The sequence below is a fragment of the Aethalodelphis obliquidens genome, unplaced genomic scaffold (assembly GCF_003676395.1).
Source record: "Aethalodelphis obliquidens isolate GAN/ISIS:26980383/991018 unplaced genomic scaffold, ASM367639v1 scaffold73, whole genome shotgun sequence".
NCBI classification, from domain to species: domain Eukaryota; kingdom Metazoa; phylum Chordata; class Mammalia; order Artiodactyla; family Delphinidae; genus Aethalodelphis; species Aethalodelphis obliquidens.
The window spans coordinates 1076870-1085757 of NW_020838017.1; the positions used below are offsets into that span (position 1 = coordinate 1076870).

At 40.3% G+C, this 8888-nt stretch overlaps 1 pseudogene; it reads right to left on the minus strand.

Annotated features, from left to right (window-relative positions):
- Positions 1-1075: 1075 nt before the first annotated feature.
- LOC113612191 (dystrobrevin beta pseudogene) lies at positions 1076-2059 on the minus strand (annotated as a pseudogene).
- Positions 2060-8888: the final 6829 nt, after the last annotated feature.

Sequence of the window (8888 nt, forward strand, 5' to 3'; positions counted from 1 at the left end):
AAGAGAAGAAACTACTAAGTGTTATTTTTTTTCCTTTGCTTATTTAAAAAATGTAAAATGACGCCTCAACCAAAAACAAAATACTGGAATTTACAAAACAACAATACCCAGGATAGGATGTTCAGTTTAACAAAATTACATGGTTTAACCGTAACTGAAAAGCTATCCGATAAAAAAATTATATCTAAGACATTGTCAGAAATGTAGGAAGTAAAGTATACACTTGATTAAAGTTTGGTTTTTGTTTTTAACTAATCCCTGATATGAACTTACTTGCTTTCTTCTTGATTGACTTTTAAGAAGGTTAACTAGGAAAAAGAAAAAAAAAAAGAGAGGAAAAACCCCCGCTTATCAAAGCTTTCTAGTACTTAAACTCCAGTAGGATGAACAGGCCTGAGAACTTAGATCCTGAATTATACTTATGACTCTATATTTTTCTACCTTCCAGTAAACTAACCAACAAAAACTAAAGTAAAAGGTTTTAAAACAAGGCTCTAGAAACTTTTGGAAATAAAAGTACGACATTTTTAAAACTCTGGAAATAAACTGAGAGAAGGGAAGGAAAAATGATTGGTGCTGAACTTATCACATGATTTATAAACACCACAGAAAAATCAGACATTAAGCTCCACCCAAATGTTGTTATTTAAAAGACTATTTTAGAAAGTAAAGACATCCACGTGACAATTGTAAAATACAGTATTTCCCCAACTTGAGAGGCAAAAATTTAATTTCATTTCATGCAGCTTTCTTTGCAACATTTAAACCCTATAAGCACGAAGTAAACTTGCTTGAAAAAAAGAACTTTAAATCTTCCTTAAAGCTCAGAGAGTTAAGTCTTTTGGGGTGGGGGTGGTACCCCTTGTACAATTTTAAAACTAGAAGACACCTTTCACTTGGAAAGCGAGCACTGTCACATTCCAATTTACTGAATAGAAGGGACCTTGTCAAATGTCATCGTAACTCCATCTCCCCATACTTTAAAAACTCTGCTTTTCAAATCAAGTGATGAAACACAACATACCTGCAAGCCCCGTCATAAATGTAAGTGTTAATATTTCATGACACTACACCCTTACTTACGGTAGGCATCTATGAGGAAAGTGGCCCTAGTGTTGTTACTGATGAAACAGACGAACTGCTGGGGACACAGACTGAGACACAAAGCAGTTACCCAGGAGGGATGCTCCTTCACCTGGTGCTGGTTGCCGTGAGGGACACTGGCATGGCCACACAAAGAGCAATTTTGGCAGAGCTGGGGGTGTGGCCACTGCCGGCATGGGTACCAGAAACCCATCCCACGCTCAAACCAGGAATAGGAACACTCCGCCTCACACCGGAAACTGGAGCACTCCACGGGATGGCAGACCGCCTCCATGTGGGCGAGCCTATGCTTGAGAGGTAGCCAGACAAGGCCCCAGGGAGGAGAACCAGCCATTGCTGTGTCTAAAGGCATACTCAGCATTCTCTTTTCCGGCTGTGGAAAACAGGTGCAGGCTGAGTGCTCTGTGTAACCAAAAGATGGCCCTTCAAAGACAGCTGCTGGGAACTTTAGAACTTCCTTCAGAAACGGGTCAGACCCGCTAAATAGCATTAAGCCACTGGAATCCGACATCTGGGAGAAAACATATCTCAGCTTGTCCAGCATTTTCCCACCACACATGCTAACACAGCTTTAACAGAAAATACCATCAACTTGCCTCGGACCTCACTGTCACAGCGGCAATCACGAAGTCGAGGAGGAGCTGAGGCGCTGGTCCACGCCGACTCATGAGAAGGAAGGCACGTGCTGCGCTGGCAGTATATGGATGAGGGTCGGTCCCGAGGCGGGACACACTGATCTCAGGGGATGAGTCCAGTGTATCAAGGCCGTCGTCTCGAAAGGCTTCCAGCATGTTCCAGAGACCAGCAAAATGGAGGCTGCATCGTTTTTTGTACAAATCGTGCTTTGCAATCTGTCAATTCATAGTCATAGGACATCAAAATTCTGAGCACGCATTTCTACGAACAGCTGCCTCTTCTCTGCCATGTTACGCTTGCTCCCAGTTTCCTTAATCATCTTCCGGGCCGGAGCTGGCGGCGCCCAGGTCTCTGGGACGCAGCCGCCTTCGCCTTCTCCGGCCTGGCCCTCGCTGAGCTGCACAAGCGGCGAACGTTCTCCGGCGCCTGGCTCTCGGTGCTTCCCGCCCAGCGCGACGGCGCCGGGAGCGCGACAGCATGAAGGGAGCGAAGGGCGCGAGGGGCGTGAGGTCATGATGGCGTGAGGGGCGTGAGGTCGCGAGGGCGCGAGGGACGTGAGGGGCGCGACGGGCGTGAGGGGCGCGAAGGGCGCGGCATCGTGAAGGGCGTGGGGCGGGGTGGGGCGTGAGGTTGCGAAGGCGCGAGGGACGTGGGGGGCGGGACGGGCACAGGGCGGGCACGCGCCACCACCGTAGGATTCTGTGTAACGACTTCCGGAGTCAATTTCTCCAGCCCAAATGTTTGTATCAGTTTTTAACTACCTCCCCACCACTCAGGTCGCTGCACAATAAATTTTTCCTTTTTTGGCTATAAAATTACTATCCGACTGTGACCCCATCTCACAATGCAAATCTCTTGTAATCAACTGGCGTTTCCTAGCTCCTCAATGAGAATCTTTATTCAACAACTAATTCCGTACCTACCTTCAAAAACACACAAATTTTCCTTTTTTCACATCCTTTTACAAATAATTTATACAATCTAAAAAGTAGGGCTAAAATTATTATCACACTTTTCTTATGGGGTCTTTAACATATGTATGATATCATTTGCTAATTTTACTCTAAAGATGCCCTAAAGACATTGTTCAGTACACTACAGTTTTCTTTTAATGAAAAACTCCTAAATATTTTACTTCTTACTGGAAATAGTTGAGTTTCTACTTAGCACTTCCTCTGCTCATGCACACAGTGAAATAAATACCTAATTTTACTGCATTTTGCTTTGACTGCTAGAATGTGTATGGATTCATCTTACCTCTCTTCTGTTAGAAAACTTCTATCATATCTTCTTCCACTTTTTATTTTTATATATTTTATGTATATTTATAAACTACCATGTACATTGCTGGAACAGTCTATATTATAAATAAGCAATTTATAACATACGAAAAAATAACACATTTACTGTGTGCCAGTAATGTGCTAGGAATTTTCTATAGGTTGTATAAATTTTCTTTTTCGAATAATACTACTACTTATCATATATTCATGGACAAAGCCAAGTTTTGTGAGGCCTAAAGCTCATTTAGGGGACCCTTTCTTATAAAAATAATATAAAATATGTTACTTTTGCAAACATTACAAAAAACCAGATCACGTTAACCGATTAGTAGAGCCCCATGCAAGGCTTTGGAAGAGGCATATGCAAGTAAGAGGCCCTGACTTAAGCTATGATAGCTTCAAGGTCAATTTACCTCTGCATATTTTGACTGCTTGTGCTCTGTGAGTCACTTTTCACGCACTGCACCATGTAAGGCCAGAACAAGCTTACAGGAAAATTAACTGAGAGAATGTGATGGTTAACTTTATGCATCAGCTTGATGGACAAAGGGGTGTCCAAACAGCTGGTAAAACATGATTTCTGGGTGTGTCTGTAAGGGTGTCGCCTGAAAAGATTAATATTTGAAACGGTAGACAACAGAGTAAAGAAGATGGCCCTCACCAGTGCAGATGGGCATCATCCAATCTGTTGAGGGCCTGAATAGAACAAAAAGAAGGAGGAAGGGCAAATTTGCTCTCTCTGCTTGAGCTGGAACAGCTGTCTTCTTCTGCCCTTGGAAATCAGTGCTCCTGGTTTGGGGGCCTTCAGACTCAGATTGGGACTTACACCATTGGCTCCCCTGGTTCTCAGGCCTGTCAGTTTGGACTGGAACCACACTGCCAGCTTTCCTGGGCCTCCAGCTTGCAGATGGCAGATTGTGGGACTTCTCAGCCTTTATAATTGCTGAGCCAATGCCTCATAATCTCATTCTATATATCTGAATATATTCTATTAGTTTTGTTTCTCTAGAGAACCCTGGCTAAAACAGAGAGGTTACAATTATTTTTCAAGGTCAAAGGATTGCTGTGTGGTAGATGTGTATTTGAACACTGTTCTGTTTGAATCTCAAACCCATTTATTGAGTAGCTTATATACCAGGCACTGTGCTAAATGTGGGCATGCTGTGACAAACCAGACATCTGTCCTGTTCTTATGAAGTGTCTTATGTAATTATTTGTATTACAGGAGTTGGTCATTCAACTCCTTATTTATTCTTTAACCCTCATGTTAAAAAAAAAAAGAACAGTTTGACATATATTTTAAAGGTTTCTGTTCACTTAAAAATTAGTGTACAGTTTAAATCTACTGGCTTTGGCTGGAATAGCTGAAACTCTCATTTCCATTTGTTAATTAATTACAACACAGATTGACATTTTATGGATCTTACTTTGATCATTAAAAATATATAGATAATGGTTCATGAAAGGAAACTATTTTGTTTTCTAAATATATCAACTTCTCAGTCTGATTCAGAAACTGATGACTAGGTTGATCTTTCTTATACAGTTAACCATTTTTTACAGTCTTGGTCTGAGCACTGCAGAAAGCAGGATTAAAGATCTTTAAACATCAAACCTCACATCCTAAATCCTAGTTTTTAGTTTCACTTCAATGGAGCTCTTACCCCAAATTCCTTGTAAGACAGTAGGACTAAACCTGGAAAGCTAGGAAAGTCAGATTCCTGGATCCACATCCCTTATCACTGACTCAGATTTCTGGAGTAGAGTTGAATTTTAAACCCCACTCCTAGGTGATTTTGAAGCATGTGGACCACACTTCACAATCTGAAGAGCATAGCTCAAAGATACTAATGAGATCACAATTATTTTGATATTTCAAAATAAAGAACAAAAAATTATTTAAATTTAAAGTTATTGAATAGTTGATCTTATAAGGAGGTTGTGGAAACTTTTCATTTCTCTCTTTCTTTCTGTATATTTCTTCTCTTTTCACGTCCATGTCACCTCTCTTTCCTGGATACCTCTCCTCTGTATATTCTTCTCTCTATAGTCATTCATTTAATATATCACTGTACCTTGGAATCCATCCGGGATTCTTATATTTCATAACTATTTTTGGACAATCCCATCACTTCTGTGTCTTCAACCACTGCTCATAGGCTAGATCCAAATTTTTATCATATACAGATTTTTTCTGAATTTTGGACTCCCAGCTCTATTCAGTTCTCTAATGGTAATGACTAAATGACTCCAAAGACCTCAAATTCAACATGTCCAAAGTTGAAATTAATGTTGGCCCTCCAACCAGAGAATCTGTCCATTCCTTCTTCTGAGATTTCTATTTCAGCTTTAATTTATACACTACAATGCAGCCATTCACCCAAACCAGATTCCAGGAAGTCATCTTTTTCTCTTCATATCCTCTCACCCATTATGTCAAGTCAATCAAAAAATCCTCTCGATTCTTGTTCTTAAAAAAAAGACAAAAAACCCAAAACACTCATTGTTTCCATACCTCTCTCACACCTTTGTCCACGGCCTCATAATTTCTCACTGATGTTACTGTAATGGTTTCTTATTTGGGCAAACTTTTTCTGGTGCTGATTTTCCTCAAAACCATTCTCCACACTGCTTCCAGGTGGATCTTTCTAAAATACAATTCTGATCACTTACTGCCTCGCTTAACATTCCTTAACAGACCTCCATTGCTGCCAGGATAAATACAAACCTCTTGGCATGACATGCTCTATCTGCTGTGTACCTGTCTAATCTCATTTCTCACATTCTGCTTTTGACACTCCAATCACACTGAATTCCTGAAAGTTCATATCCAGAATGTACTACATTTCAGAACTTTGTACATTCTGTCCCCATGACTGTGATTGCCTTTATCCCCTTCTTTGTCCTCTCAACTTTCCTATATTCTTCTCTCTCACTGAATCTGGCTTATGTGCTTAGGCAGTGTTTGAGGATTTCAGGGATAAGCAGGAAAACAGATATGACCTGGCAGTAGTACTCATAATCTTTATTTTGATGGAATGCATGCAGAGGAGGTACCTTCCAGCATCAGAAGTCTGGAGGCTTAAGGGGTGGGAGCCACCATCTAGAAGGGAGGGGGCGAGACCTCGAGGGCAAGGGGCTCAGAGAGGGCCTTCTACCTCTAGAGGATGTGCTCAGCAGCCTGGCAAAGACTCTCTTGGCAGACGGCTCCCAAGGGAAATAGTGGCTTTGTGTTTTTTGTTGTCTTGTGGTTTTATCTTATCTTTGGCTAGCAGGCATTAGGTGCAGTTTTGTGGGATATGAAAGCAGAGAGACTCTAAAAGGCTAAAAATCTGCTCAATTTAGTGATGTTTAACAAGCTCACAACTGGATGGGTAAAAATTTGAGTTTGTCACTGTTGAGCTTTCAGGGAATACATCTCAGTCTGATCTAAAGAAATAAACAAAGGCCAATATATAGGAACCATCTTTGGCTCATTCGTATGACTGGTGTCTCTATGATGGTGACGCTTTTATCCCACTGCACTATTATTTGTTGTTTGTATATGAGTTCCTGAGAGCAGACATGAGTTTTTATAATTCCTAATATGGACTTCATAGGACCTAGAGTAGTGTGTGCTACAAGGTGGAACACTAATAAATGTCTGTTTCATGAATAATTATTCATATCATATCCATGTATTTTTTAATTCATCCAGAAGTGTTCCTCCAACTGGATGCTGTAAGAAAGTCTCATCTACCTGGAGACACAATATTTAAGCTAGATTTGTGTTCATGCAGGACTTAGGCAGTAATTTAATTTCAATAACCAAAATCTTCAAACTTGAAGAGAAAGTAATTCATTTCTAAAATATAACTTGCTTATAGAAACATCACATTAAACTCAGAATATATGCCGATAGGCCAAGGACATTTTATCCAGTTTTCAACCCTGCTGTAGTCTAGGAGAGAAGTTTTAGTAATTTATAGCTATTTCCCTCAAAGCCTACCGGTGTCAGAGAATATGGGTTCCTGATGCCAGAGTGATTCCATGAAAATTGGTCTGGGCTGTTGATTCATGGAGGGTATTAAGACACATAGCTGAGCAGTTCCCTGTGGTAGGAGGTCAGGGAGATGGAAAGAATGGGTGAGGCTAGAAAAGAAATCCATTGTCTGCCCAGGATAGCAGAGTCAATGAAGGGAACAAACAGTCTCCATATGTATAAAAATCTAAACAAAGAGGATTCCGTCATGGATAGACAGAAGAAATTTTAATTAGAAAACTGAACTCAACTGGATTAAAAGATTCACAGAAATGACAGGCTCAGCTAAGAAGCCAGCAACTGAAAAGGGTGAAAATTGTGCAAATTTCAGGTGTGATCTGATTCAGGTTCCAGCTTTTACCTCTGATTCATTCAGCTCCTCTCTTGTTCTTGTGTCATCCTCCTTCCCTATGTGTAATAAAATAGTTTTAGCAGTTCCTGTCTTCACTACCATATATCACACCATTCATAAGGAGAGTGAGCATGTCGGTCCCCAATTTTTCAGAAAAAAAGCCTCAAAATTCCGTCCTTGGATCAGTTTAAGTCATAATGCCAACTCTTAACTAATTTTATTTTTTGTCAAGGGGAGTGAAATGTTCTATTTGGCCTCACCTAGTTCATGGGTTCCACATCAGGAAAATCTGTATTTCTCCTTTACATTATGAAATCCTCTATAGAAACCTGGGGCTGTCAAGATGGTCTGGGGGAAAGGCTGAGGGAAGACAACCAGTGGTCCCTACAGAAGATTAGATGAGGAGTGGTCGGGTTGCAGCTCAAGCAAACTAGCCCAACCCTGGCATAGGAAATATTTGTAGTTAGCCTTTGATGTATTTGCCTAGTTTTTATCAGTATTTTAAATAAGACTGCTCCTCAAAGCAACTTATACTTTCTATCTTTTATCTTGTTTATCATATTCATTTCCTAATCCCCCTTTTTTGCGGGTAAACTCCACTTCAAGTCCAGTCTCAGCTCAGATTCAAAATTTGAGTTCTCTGACAAACAAGATCTGGCTTAATTTGGCATGCTAGATATATAATAGATACAATAATACACAAGGAAGAACGCATAAGGTATAAAATTTGAACTGTCATCCAAATAGTGGGAATGGCTAGCTCATTTCCAAATTTGAGTTTTCAGTTCTTTATTAACGTTCATATCAATTACTAATCCTTTTTCTCTAAATTTGTAGCTGTTGATCTGTGATTGCTCCCTCCGTCCCTCCCTCTCTCCCTTCCTTCTTCCCCTCCCTCACTCTCCTATTAGAATGTAGTTTCCATCTGTCTCATCCATGGGCACATTTCCAGCACTCAGCAAAGTGCCTATTTCAGAGGAGACACTCATTCATATTTGCTAAGCAAGCCCACTGCATTACCTTTCACACTTTATTATGCTGTGTGTCCTACTTGACCATGGCTATGTACGTAGTGGACCAAGATACATTGTACAGGCTATAGTTACGCAACAGAGGAAAGCTCACGTAATGCACAGGGCTGAGACCCATGAGCGTCCTGCTCTTTGAATTTTGTTTTAAACAACTGTCAAGCTTCACTGACATTTATAACTCTCAGATCTGAATAATGCAAATAAGTTCTTCCAGGGAGGGAAATCTTTTGTGAAATGGAAAGTATAATGTAGCTTACCTTAAGCGTTAACAATATAATGAAAATAAATTATCTCAGAAATTGGAAATTTGCATTTGAATTATCAGAAACATTTACTGAGCTAAACGTCAAGGAAAAAAAAAATCCCACAATTATTTTATATTCTGAAGCTAGGAAATATAGCCAAGATTTGATAATCACACTCTATTTGATTTTTCTATTCTGCCTTTATCAGTCACGTCA